Below are 13,848 nucleotides of genomic sequence, written 5' to 3'. Positions count from 1 at the left end.
GAATATCTTATTTGGGAAGCAATCGTGTCTGGACCATTCGCTCATTCAGCAACGTCTAAAATCATTAAAACTCAGAAAGAGTATAATGATCTGTTGAAGGACGTAAAAGATATTGCTCAAGATGAAAAGGATAAGTTTCAGTGCAATATTAAAGCATTGAGACTAATCAGATTTGCTCTTCAATAGGATACTTTCAGGCTAGTAAGTTAATGCAGCACTGCCAAAGAAATATGGGATAGGCTGCGAGAGTTATATTCCACAGACGAAGATCTGGAGCATTCCATTCAGACCTTACTTTTATCTGAGTTTGGCGAATTTAAGCAGAATCCCGAGGAAACTGTTACTCAGACATTCGATCGTTTCAATCATCTTCTCAGTAAGATGATTAAACACGATATTGAAAGGAAGTTGATTGAACAAAAAGTTACGTTTTTGAATGGTCTTAGATCTGAGTGGAGAGCGGTTGTGTCCACTGTTAAAGCTCATGAGCAATTCAAATCATATTCATTGGCTAAACTGGTAGGGATTTTGAAATCCCAAGAAAAGATTGTCTTGCAGGAGAAAAATGTGGTTTCAAGCTTGGGTTCCTTGGCCCTTCTATCTAAAAGCAAAAGTGTGGTAGAAGATGAAGATCTTAACTTAGAAGACTATAACCTTACCTCTGAAGATTATGCAATGATGGTGTCAAATCCAAAGAGGTTTATTAAGAAAAGGTTTCCTACCAATAAGAACATAAATTGGCAGGGAAGCTATAGTTTTGAAAAAGTGAGGGAGGAACCGAAGGCAGAAGAACCAAAGAAAAAGCCGAAAGCTGAAGGAGATTCAGGTGTGAACTGCTACTACTGTGGAGGAAAGAACCACTATGCCAAAGACTGTGTCCTAAAGAAAATGGTAGAAAAGGATGAAGAAAAAGATAAAGAAGCTGTGTTGATGAAAAAGTTGGAAGAGATCAAGAGAAAGAAAACTAATGCTAACCCTTCTATGAATGCTTTAATTCTGCAGGGTTCGGTAGCAGATGATGAGTTCGGTGGCGTGGAGGTCTGGTCAACCGACTCTGAGGATGATGAAGTCAGAAATCCATCTCATGGAAAGGCTTACGTTGCGAAAGGTGAAGGAAGCGGTGGAAAGTGTTTGATGGTGTTGGATGTATCTCAAATGAGGGGATACAACACAGACGGTGGGAATGAAGACACGAAGGAGCGAGAGGACTTGTGCTTCACAACAAAACCTCTCAGCGTGCAGTTTAATGAGCTTGATGAATTAATCAAGAAGGTACAATCCATTTTTGTCTCATTCAAAGTCCCACAAAATTCATATGAAAAAGAATTAAAAAATGTAAATTCAAGAATCTCTCATCTAGACAGCAGTTTAACTCAAACACGGGTCACCAATTCTAACCTAACTGACCAAATAAGCAGGGTGTCTTCAAAGAGTGAGGAACGGAGGATGTGGATAGAGCTGAAGGAGTCGGAGTTGATCAAATCCAAAGACAAAAACATTTATTTACAAAGAGACAATTTAAAACTTTTGAAACAAAGAAATGTATTTTGTTTGATTGCTAAGCGTCTTTATTCTAACATCACTCAACTTCATCTTAACTGTGAAATAGGACAGAAAATTCATCGCATGATTTTGCCCTTCCTTGAGTTTAAGGAAGATGAAATTGACGCTGAAGCATATAATTGCGAAAGTGTAGTTTCGTCTGAGGATGTAAATCCGACTTATACGTATGGTCTAGACAAAATCGAATCTTTCATAAAGTCCAAGGACCATAAGGACATGCTGAAAAATCTTTTGGATGAAAATGATAAACTAAAACTAAGAACCGAAACCATACAAAAGTTTGACTCATTGAATGCCAACTTGAGCTCAGAAAATAAAATTGATGTTATAAATGCATCTGAGCTTAATGAGGATGATGATATGAGTGAAATTTCTGTAGAGGATGAAGTTGACTGTTCTGAGTTTGTCAAGAGCGAACCCAAAAACCACAAAAATCTTATTTCAGAAAATTCTGTGGAGTTTGCTCGTCTGTCCCAACAAAAGTCCCCGATCCTTGAACAAAAAGCTGTTGTATACCAAAAGGTAAGGACGACTCCAAATCAGGTGTATAAGGTCACAGGAGTAACCGAACATCAGACAGCCGAACTCACGGCCATTGTAAATGAAGATAATGCTGATGGTTGTGATGAGTTCTTCTGGTCCGCCCCTATTGATAATGCTGACGAAACCGTTGGTCTGTCGGAGCGAACGTCCTGGAAAACCAAAGGCAGATATGTGCCAGAGCCACTAAACAAGCCTGACAACTTCGACGTGCCAAGTACTAGTGGTACAAAAGAAGTTCCTGAAGAAAAAGGAGTTCCTGCAGAAGAAGTCACTCCTTCAAGCGAAACATCATCAGTTCAAAGTGAACCGGCTGACAAGAAGCAAAAGCAAAAAGCCAATATCCATCGACAGCCGAAGCAAGTGAAGGATCAGAAGCAGCAAAGGAATCAGAGATACAAAAAAAATCTCTCTGATCGAAAACATTTTTGGCGATCTCAAAACGCCCATTTCTCTTATCATGACAGAAATTCAAAGTCAGAGAAAAGTGCTGTTAGGCAGCAAGAAAGTAATAATAACCGAAAGGAAAGGTTCGGTTCTGAGGATCATAACAACCGAAGGGAAAGGTTCGGTTCAGAGAACACCAGCTACCGAAAGCATAAGTTCGGTTCCAAGAGCAAAAGCGACCAAAGTTCGAGATTTGGTCCCACAAATGACCAAAAACAAAAGTGTCACTCAGGACCTCAAGTCAATAAAACTTCTCAGTCTAACTTCTCTTGTTCTAATTCTTCTAATTCCTCTCAACCTCATTCTAAATCCAATTTTGTTCATACTCAAAATCCAAAATCTTCAACAGATTTGAAAGGAAAATCGAAGGTTTCCTCAGTCAAGACTGATCAAAATCATTCCAAAGTCCAAATGCCTAAACCTGAATCCCAACCGACTGTAACAAATCCCAACACAATTAAAGTTTTCACCATTAAAAAGAAAGATGAAACAACTTTAATAAAAAGAACATATCTTGTTGACATCTCTCTTACTATTCCTGTTCCTGTGAAAGGCTCACGTGGACCTAAGAAACTTTGGGTTCCTAAATCTGCTTAATTTTTGCAGGTTATCAGTGACGAGCAGTTTGATGAAGAATGGTATATTGACAGTGGCTGCTCACGTCACATGACAGGAAGGAAGGAAGAGCTGAGGGAATTTCGGTCTCTTTCAAACGGGGGAAATGTCAAGTTCGGGAACAACTCATTCGGCACGATAAAAGGTTATGGAATGATAACAAATGGAGATTTCACGATTAGAAAGGTTGCATACGTTGAAGGACTACAACACAACCTCATCAGTGTATCTCAGCTCGTTGGAGGTACCGGTCTCAAGGTCTCATTCGACGATGAGGGTTCGGAAATAATAGAGAAGAAAACAAAAAGAGTGATTCTCAAATCGGAGCGCAAAGGCGAAATGTTTCCTCTCAATCTCAAACCTATCAAAGGAAATCCAGTTATCTGCCTTTTGTCCAAAGCACAATCTGACGAAAGCTGGCTGTGGCACCGAAGGCTCTCTCATCTCAACTTCAAGGATATCAACAAACTTGTCACAGGAGGTCATGTTAGAGGTCTTTCGTTGCTCAAGTTCGATCGCGAACATTTATGTACTACGTGTGAAATGGGGAAGCAGAGTCGTCAAAGTCACCCATCGATTGTAAACACTAAAGTTGTTGAACCACTAGAGTTAATTCACATTGACTTGTGTGGTCCATCATCTATCGAAAGCATCGGTGGCAGCAAGTATATTCTTGTCATTGTTGATGACTTTTCACGTTTTACATGGGTGTTCTTTCTGAAGCACAAATCTGAAGCAACTCTCAAGCTAAAGATGTTTATCAAGCAGGTTGAAGTGCAGCTGAGGAAAGTCGTTCGCAACATCAGGAGCGACAATGGGCTGGAGTTCAAAAATAAAGAATTCGAAGTCACAACTTCTCAGCTCCCTACACCCCTCAACAAAACGGGATTGTCGAAAGACGAAACCGATCTTTGTGTGAGGCGGCCCGAACCATGCTAAGTTTTGCTTCTTTACCTTTATACTTTTGGGTTGATGCTATTGTTGCAGCATGTTTTACGCAGAACAGGTCCTATCTCAATAAACGCTTTAATCTCACTCCTTATGAGATCATCAACAACAGGAAGCCAAATGTCAAATTCTTCCACGTATTCGGCTCATGGTGTTTCATCTTCAACTCTAAAGAACATCGTAAAAAGTTCGACGTCAAAGCCGATGAAGGGATTTTCTTGGGGTATTCTCTCACTTCGAAAGCCTATCGAGTATTAAACAAGCGTTCGAGAAAGATAGAAGAAACTTATTATGTGACTTTTGATGATACCTATGTCAAAAAGCTGAAGGCCTGTGAAGACAAAGTTGGAGAATTTTTTTCTCAAATAGGCCAAGTCACAGCCTCGATTGCAAATCTGTTTGAGAAGTTTGTTGAGTTATTCGATGAACCAGAGAAGGCTACTCTCTCGGAAGCTAGTGCAGCAGACAACAAAGTAGATCATCTGAAGCAACTCATCGAAGATGCTGCCAAGCAAATGAATGAAAGAGGATCAAGTCCAAACGACCCGCCACAACACGGTGCTTCAGTTGAGGGGGAGAATCCACCTTCTTCTTCACAGCCGGGCTCACATGTTGAGGGGGAGAACTGTTCTTCAGCTGCTCCCGAAAGCCAATCTGCACCCGAAAGTCCTGTGGTACCCGAAAGCTCAACACCGTCCGAAACTCCTGTAGCTCCAGAAAGTCAAGATAAACTTGAAAGATCATCAGTCGAGGGGCAGAAAGCCGATATGTTTTATGACGATGATAGTCAATCTGAACTAGAAGAGATGGTAAATGTTGAATTGGATCCATCCTATGATCCAAATTACCCTCCTCTTGTCAAATGGACCAGAGATCATCCTGTTTCACAGGTTGTCGGTAATGTCTCTGAAAAGGTCCTGACCCGATCTCAACTAAAGGCAAAGCAAACCTCCTTATTTTCAAAAGTAGAGTTCTGTATGTTTAACTCCTTTGTCACAAAAGTTGAACCAAAGACAGTTAACACTGCTCTTGATCACTCCGATTGGGTTCAAGCTATGCAAGACGAACTTAATGAATTCGAAAGAAATAAAGTTTGGCGCCTCATTCCAACTCCTCAAGATGCCTCGGTTGTTGGTCTCAAATGGGTCTTTAGAAATAAGATGGACAAGGAAGGCAATGTGATAAGGAACAAAGCTCGACTAGTGGTGAAAGGATATTGCCAGGAGGAAGGAATCGACTATGAGGAAACTTTTGCTCCTGTGGCTAGGCTGGAATATGTTCGAATATTTCTTGCCTATGCTGCACACAAGAACTTTGAGGTCTACCAAATGGACGTAAAGTGTGCATTTCTAAATGGAGAACTCGAAGAAACGGTGTACGCGGAGCAACCTCCTGGATTCGTCAATGAAAAATATCCCAATCACTGTTATATTATGGACAAAGCGGTATATGGACTGAAACAAGCACCGAGGGCCTGGTATGAAACGCTAACCAAGTTTTTAAAGATGTCCAAATTCAAACAAGGTTCGGTTGACCCAACCTTCTTTCGTAAGAAGGAAGGTAACCACCTTATGATTGTTCAAATCTATGTCGATGATATCATCTTTGGCTCAACGAATCCTAGCTTAACGGCTGAATTCAGAAAGCTGATGGAGACTAAATTTGAAATGAGCTCAATGGGTCCAATTAACTTTTTTCTTGGTTTAAATATTAGACAGGGACCCGACGACATCTTTATTAACCAGGAAGCTTACACCAAGACTCTCCTTGCGAAATTCGGCATGATGGGAGACTCAAAGGTTAAAGTTCCAATGGCGCTCGGCACCAAGCTCACTCCATCCTTGGATAAGCCAGCAGTCGATATTACGCTATATCGCCAAATGATCGGTTCTTTAATGTACCTTACTGCTAGCAGGCCTGATATAATGTTTTCTGTTTGTTACTGTGCTAGATTTCAGGCAAATCCTCGTGAACCTCACATGCTTGTAGTGAAGAACATACTCCGGTATCTCAAGCGAACTACCTCTCTCGGCTTATGGTATCCATCCAACTCAGGTTGTGGACTAGACAGGAAAAGCACCACTGGAGGCTGCCAATTCCTTGACGGGAAGTTGGTTAGTTGGCAATCAAAGAAACAGACCTGTGTATCTATGTCTACCGCTGAAGCAGAATACATCACAGCTGCCTCCTGTACATCTCAAGTGATTTGGATCCAAAGTCAGCTCCGGGATTATGGACTCAATATGAAAAAGATCCCACTATATTGCGACTCTGAAAGTGAAATTAGGATCTGTCATAACCTAGTGCAACACTCGAAGACCAAGCACATAGCATTGAGGTATCACTTCATTAAGGATCATGTGGAAGATAGGAATGTCGAAATTCACTTTGTTCGAACCACTGATCAACTGGCTGACATCTTCACCAAAGCTCTTCCTGAAGCATCTTTCAACAAAATACTACAAGGGCTAGGTATGATGGAATCGGAGTCAGTACAAAAAATTACCTCTCAAGATCAAAAGTAAGAAGCGAAATAGACCGAACGTTCGGGTTCGGGTCTTGTGCTCATGTACCGAAATGAACCGAACGCTCGGGTTCGGTTGTATCATCTGATCTTCGCTTATCACTCAAAGGTAATTTCTTTTGGTTGTAGATCTTATGTATAATTTTTCCAAATTCATTTATCTTATTGTCAAAGTTATTTTCTTTTTCAAACCTATTTTCTTTGGCAACCGAAATAAACCGAACGCTCGGATTCGGTTCCAAAGTTTTTCTCAAACGAAATAGACCGAACGCTCGGGTTCGGTTCCAACTTTTTTTTTTTGTATAATTTTTTTATGTCTTATTTTTTATTTTCTTTATCAAAAATTCCAAAAACCAATTTTTTTTAATTGAATTTTTTTTATATAAATTCAAAAACTCCAAAACAATTCTTTATTGGCTCTTATTTTATTTATTTATTTATTTATTTTTGTCTACTTGTGGGTAGATCATTTCACTAGCTAAATGTCCCTAGAAGCATGCTGCTGTATGTGTCCAAAGCCTCATCTGATTATGAATAATAGCCTTACTGACTTGGTACAAACAAACCTTGTCTTCCCAATTAGGCTATCATATTTATTCTAATCATGATCTACCTAACTCTCTTCTCACATGAGATAAGAGTTTTCTGCTTGGTCCTGTTTTTTATAGCAGAGGTACTTTGGTTTCTTTATACCATCTACATCATTTTTCTCCATCTCACTCGTTTCACAAACGTAACCCTTGAGACTCTCAGACATTACCACTGAGGTTTATGGTTGCACAATTTCTGTGTTCATGATCTTAGCTTCGTGTCACTACATGCTAAGTGAAACCCAAAATTCAATACCCATTATTCATTGACGGTGAACAATTAATTTGCTCAAGCTTTCACTAATGAATTGACGAATGTACAACATGAAATCTCTATTTTTTTTCTGAGTGATTCCTATGAAATTGTTATGTTCAATAACATTTCTTCCCTTGGAATCCAGTTTTATTTTTTTTGAGATTTCACACATATATTAGTTTATCTTGCCAATTAAATTATCTCCAACCTACCTGTTCAACAGACTACATTGGTCTCACAAGTACTTCGTTCGATTTCTGTCTTATATCAAGATTAGAAACTCTGAATCGAAGCGAAAGCTACCCTCATAAGCCTAATTAAAAGAAGCCTTTCAACACTTCTTAATAAGTGTCTGATCGTTATTCAACGGGAAACCACACAAACACTTTAAAGTCTCTCTTGACTTTGAAGGAAGAGATTCGTGCCCGGGATCCACTGCTTCGTGTCTTTATTGACATCACATCATCCCTCAAAAGTGTTGCTTTATTTCTTTTTCTTTTACACACTCAGCACGAAAATCTTTTTGATTTTCCAAAATTCTGGTTTCATTAATTCTAAGGAATTTTAATTGGGTTGGGTGTTATCAAAAGTTGTGGTTAAATAGAAAAAGAGAAGTAATAAAATCGTGTGTTTTGGATGTCCACTCTGCTATCTCAAACATCCTAGAAGCACATGATCCAATTCTCAACTAAACTGTGAGGCATGACCTTGCAGAGAAGCTCGCTCCCGCCCTCGCCCTACTCAGCAAAATTGAAGGGCTCCTTGATTTCGTGTCCATTCCGAAACAAGGGGGAGAGAAGGAAACAATGCCTCAGCCACCTCCTACTTCAGCAACTCACACAACCGAACCTCCTCCAGTAGGCCAAGCCTCCGGTTCTGGTGTGAAAGACAAAGGCAAAAACATTGCTGAGGAGAGTGAAGATGATGATAAAGAGACAATTGCCGACATTCTCAAGCGGCAAAGTCGAAACAATGAGGCTGACATCAGTGCTCGTGTGGCAAGAGAGGCTGAAGAAGCCGAACGTAAACAGAAGGAAGCCCACGACCTTCTTGAGAGCAGGAAAACTTTGTTTCCTTCCTGGACACTTGAGAGGCTGATTAAGGAAGCCATCGACACACCAAGTATCTTGTGGCTGGAACCTGTGATCTCTTTAGATCGTTCCAACACTATCGACTCACAGTTCGACATGCCACTGACCCGAAAGGCGTTTATCTTTCATGCCTTTGACAACGTTGTAGAGTTCCCTCATCCTCATCCACAAAGGTTGATCGGGACTTAATCAATTTCTATCTGAAGGCTACTCAACCCCAATATCAGACTTGGAGCGCTCAGAAAATTGTCAACGTTCGGGTCTTGAAGCTGTACAGTGAAGGTAACTTCATCAACGTTCGGTTCAAGGTACTTCGGGGATCTGCCAAAACCAAACATGCTATTTCCCTTGCAGATCTTCCCAACCTTAATCCCCATGATTGGATTATCTTGCACAATATCCTCCTCACCAACGAAGCTGAATACGGTCCAATCATCGACCATTTCAAGAGGATGCTCGTGTGCTACATCATGGAAGTTGCATTGATGGATCAGGAGATTGCGAGCGTATTTAAGAAGAAACCTACAATATCTCCTATTGGCTCTGCCAGTGATCTCAACCTAATGCAGATAGGGAAGATTGACTCGAAGAGGAACTCGGTCATGTTTACCAGGAACGAAGGACAGAAATGTCTTTTCGCCTTGGCAGACAAACATCTATACACCACTGCCTGTTTGGAGCACGTTTTAGGGATCATCCACAGATGCAAGCAGAACACAGCGGACGATTTCACGTACTTTGATGATATGATTCAATGGTACATTCGGTTCAGACAGACTATTCTTGCTCTTATCACACGTCTGTTTGATACTGTCAAGAAGGCTCCCGCTGCTGGCCCAAGCAAGAAGAAGAAGTAGTCACGCTCCAATTTGACGCAAAGGGGGAGATTGTTGGGTCGTGTTTTGTGTTATGTATTGCGTCTATTGGGCTCGTTAGCTAGTCCATTATGTATCTCCGGTATGGGCCTGTCCATCCGTGAGTTTAGTAGGGTTTAGTTTATATATAGGTGCTTGCATGCTCCTAGAAGGTAACGATAGAATAGAACGATCAGAGAGTTATTATTCAGCAAGTTTATTGCTATCGTTCTTGTAACCCTAGAATCCTCTACAGTGGAAGTTCTTAGTCGAGCTCAGCCGAGGATTGTTTGATCTAATCATTCGACACATCTTGATCTATACTTGTGTTATTTACTGTTTTTACTTCATCGCGTTACCTGTTAAGAAGATCTAATCGATCATCAAGTTAATTAATAACTTATCAAAGATAATTGCAATTTGGGCTATGGATTGCCTTATATTAAGGAGTGGACGAACTCTACGGGGAAACCCATTAGAAATCGTCCAAGGTCTTTAAGGAAAGGAGTCCATGGGTTGCTTAGGGCTTAAGCATCCAAATTAGGGTTTCCTTGTTAGATAACCCTAATAGCCTCACTATATATGGAGCCCTTATGCCCCAAAAACGTGGACAAGCTTCCTTCTAGGGTTTCCACACGTTTTGGGTAGCCACCTTCTCTTCTCCTCTTCATCCTCTTGCTCTTGGTGTTTGTGAACCATTAGAGGAGTGACATTTGTGACTCTAAGCTTTCTAAAGTCAATACAAGAAGGATTTGAGATTGTTATTGCTACATAACAATCAAGGTATGATCTAAACCCTAATTATATGTTATATTGATTATCATATGCTAGATCTAGGGTTTATAGTCTTGGATAACTTGCATGTACAATAGAGAAACCTAGATCCAAGCATTAGGGTTTGTATGAGCACATAGGATGTTCTTATGACCAAAACCCATCAGATATGGCACCCACACCCTGCGATGTAGTGTCAGTAACTCCCGGCTATCATAATCGAAGGAGGCGACTTGACCCACTATTCGCTCACTCTTCCGATGTTCCTCCTTCATAGCCTCCTGTTGAGCCTCCCGAACGAATCTCCTTCAATAGGGGAGCCATCACAGTCATCCTCATGCAAATATCTCTGATCTGCGCCGCCTTGTGGCTAAGCGCATCGGTCACCACATTGGCCTTCCCTGGGTGGTAAAGGATCTCGCAATCATAATACTTCACAACGTCCAACCACCGACGCTGCCTCATGTTCAGATTCGGCTGATCCATGAGGTACCTCAAACTCTTGTGGTCCATGTAAATGGTACATCGAACCCCGTAGAGGTAATGCTGCCAACTCTTGAGGGCGAAAACCACCGCCCCCAACTCCAAATCATGCATCGGGTAGTTCGCCTCGTGAGGCTTCAGCTGCCTCGAGGCATAAGCAATGACATGCCCCCTCTACATCAATACTGTGCCTAGGCCTGAGATCGACGCATCACAATATACCACAAAATCCTCTACGCCCTCGGGCAGGGCTAAGATCGGCGCCTCGCACAATCTCTGCCTCAGAATCTCGAACGCTGCCTGCTGCTCATGCCCCCAACGAAAGACCACGACTTTCCTAGTCAACTGTGTCAGGGGTACGACTATCTTGGAGAAATCCCGAATAAATCTCCGATAGTAGCCTGCCAATCCTAGGAAACTCTGAATCTCAGATGGAGACTTCGGAACCTCCCACCTCATCACGGCCTCCACCTTGGCCGGGTCTACTGAAATCCCGTTCTGGTTGACGAGGTGCCCAAGAAACTGCACCTCGCGCAACCAAAACTCACATTTGGAGAACTTGGCGTACAAGCTCTCCCTCCTCAGGGTCTCCAAAACCTCTCTCAGATGCTCCTCATGTTCCTCCCCTGTCTTGGAATAAACCAAGATGTCATCAATGAAAACTATCACAGACCGATCCAACATCGGTCTACACACGCGGTTCGTGAGGTCCATGAATGCGGCAGGAGCATTGGTGAGCCCGAACGGCATCACCACGAACTCATAATGGCCGTAACACGCCCGAAACGCAGTCTTCTGCATGTCCTCCTCTCTGACCCTCATCTGATGATAACCTGAACGCAAATCTATCTTGGAGAACCAAGATGCTCCCTGTAACTGATCAAAGAGATCGTCAATCCTCGGGAGTGGGTAACGGTTCTTCATCGTTACCTTATTCAGCTTCTAGTAATCTATACACATCCGGTGCGACCCGACCTTCTTCTTTACAAACAGGATCGAGGCTCCCCAGGGTGAACTGCTCGGTCGAATAAACCCCTTGTCTAGCAGTTCCTGCAGCTGCGTAGACAACTCCTGCATCTCGGGAGGAGCCAACCGATAGGGTGCTTGGCTATTGGAGCCGCACCAGGAACTAGATCGATCCTGAACTCTACCTGACGCTCCGGAGGTATTCCAGGAAGCTCCTCCAGGAACACATCCGCGTAGTCTCGCACCACTGGAACCTCGCTCACTGTCGCCTTACCCGCCTCCCGGGTATCCATAACATACGCGACATACCCCGCGCATCCCTGCTGAAGGTAGCGCCTAGCTTTCGCTGCTGAACATACTATAGGTCCACGTGGCCTCTCGCCGTGGATCACCAACTCTCCCCCACTCGGGGTCCTGATCCGCACTAGCTGTTGTGCGCAATCTATCACCGCCCCATTAGGGCTCAACCAATCCATGCCTATAATTACCTTGTTCCCCCGCAACGGGATGGTAACTAAATCCACCAAATAGCGCTCCTCGAAAAGCCTCAGGACACAATCCCTGAATACTGATGACGCTCGCACTGATCGATCATCGGCAATCTCTACCTCTAAAGGGCAATCCAACATTCCCGAAGACTCAGTAAACCTCTTGCTAAGCGCAAGGGAAACAAATGATCGGGTGGCACCCGAGTCGAACAACACCTGAACAAGAATACCGTTCACATGGAACGATCCTAATGCATATACACAGAGCACATATCAATAACATAACATCGTAAAAATAAAGTAGAGGTAAAGAATCATACCTGTCACCACATCGGGTGCGACGCATGCCTCCTCTGCCGTCAGCTGAAATGCCCGGCTCCTCACCACTGGAGCCTCTGCTTTGCCCTGCCAGCCATCAGTAATCCGCAGGGTAGCTGGAGCCGGCGCCCTAACCGGCGCTGATGCTGTCAACTGGGGGCAATTGGCCTTCTTGTGGCCCCTCTGGTTGCAGTGGAAACACAGCAACTCAGATGTCTGAATAACCGAGACAGGAGTAGTACAATCCCTGCTAAAGTGCCCTGCCTTGCCGCACTTATAGCAGCCTGCTGATCCCATCCTACATGCTCCCTCATGCGTCCTGCCGCATTTCCCGCAGCGGCCCGGTCCTCCTTGGCCTTTCGGCCTCCCATCTGATCCTTTGGGCTTCTTCCCCGAAGCCCCACCCACCTGCCCCGCCTCTGCTTCCTCTTCCGAATGTGATCTAAATCAATCTCTCTTTCCCTCTCCCTGGCAATCATGGACTCCAGGGTAGGGCAAGCTGAAAAGCTAACATGCTCCCGGATGTCAGCGCGTAGCATGTCATGATAACGGGTCCTCCTCATATCCTCATCACTCGCATACTGGGGCACCAACAATGCCCTCTCCCGGAACTTGGCGGTGATCTCCGCCACAGTCTCCGTCGTCTGCCTCGTATCCAAGAACTCCCTGGCCAGCTGCTGAAGCTCGACAGCTGGCACGAACTCCGCCCTGAACCTGGTCGCAAAGTCCGACCAAGTCATAGCCTCGACAGCCGAGGCTCCTAATGAGTCCCCCACGGACTCCCACCAATCCCTAGCTCGATCTCGTAGACACCCTGCTGCGAACCTCACCTTCGACCCCTCAGGGTAGAATCTAATCATCTGTGTAGACTCAATGTCGGCAATCCATCGCCTGGCAGCTATAGGGTCCTTCGCCTCATGAAAATCCGGCGCACCACTGCCCCAAAAGTCCTTGAAGGACAGCGTGCGAGATCCCGACTGGCCAGATGCCATGTCGCTCCTGAATGCCCGGAGGTGATCCTCCATCAACTCCAATATCCCCTCCTTGATCGACCCGAAGATGATGGGGGTCGACTCAAGGATGCCTCTGGTGATCTCAGACGCGATGAACTCACGTAGCCCCTCATCTACTGGCTCGGAACCTGATCCCTCTCCAGTACTGCCTACTGCTGGCCTCAATCGTAGTACCACCATTCAGAAATACAAAAGAAATAACAACTGTTAGCGATATTGATACCTCTGGAGGGATCACACCTACTATAACTTCCCCGGTCTTATCTTGGCATTCCTTGATTCGGGTACGGGTCCTCTGCTTTCAGTAGTACGAGCCCATACTACCTTCCACATCTATCCGTACCTTTTCCAAGGACTGCCTTGACTCCACCAGGTCCC

This window comes from Lactuca sativa, chromosome 5 (genome assembly GCF_002870075.4).
Source record: "Lactuca sativa cultivar Salinas chromosome 5, Lsat_Salinas_v11, whole genome shotgun sequence".
In the NCBI taxonomy this organism is placed as follows: domain Eukaryota; kingdom Viridiplantae; phylum Streptophyta; class Magnoliopsida; order Asterales; family Asteraceae; genus Lactuca; species Lactuca sativa.
This window is presented reverse-complemented; position numbering follows the sequence as displayed.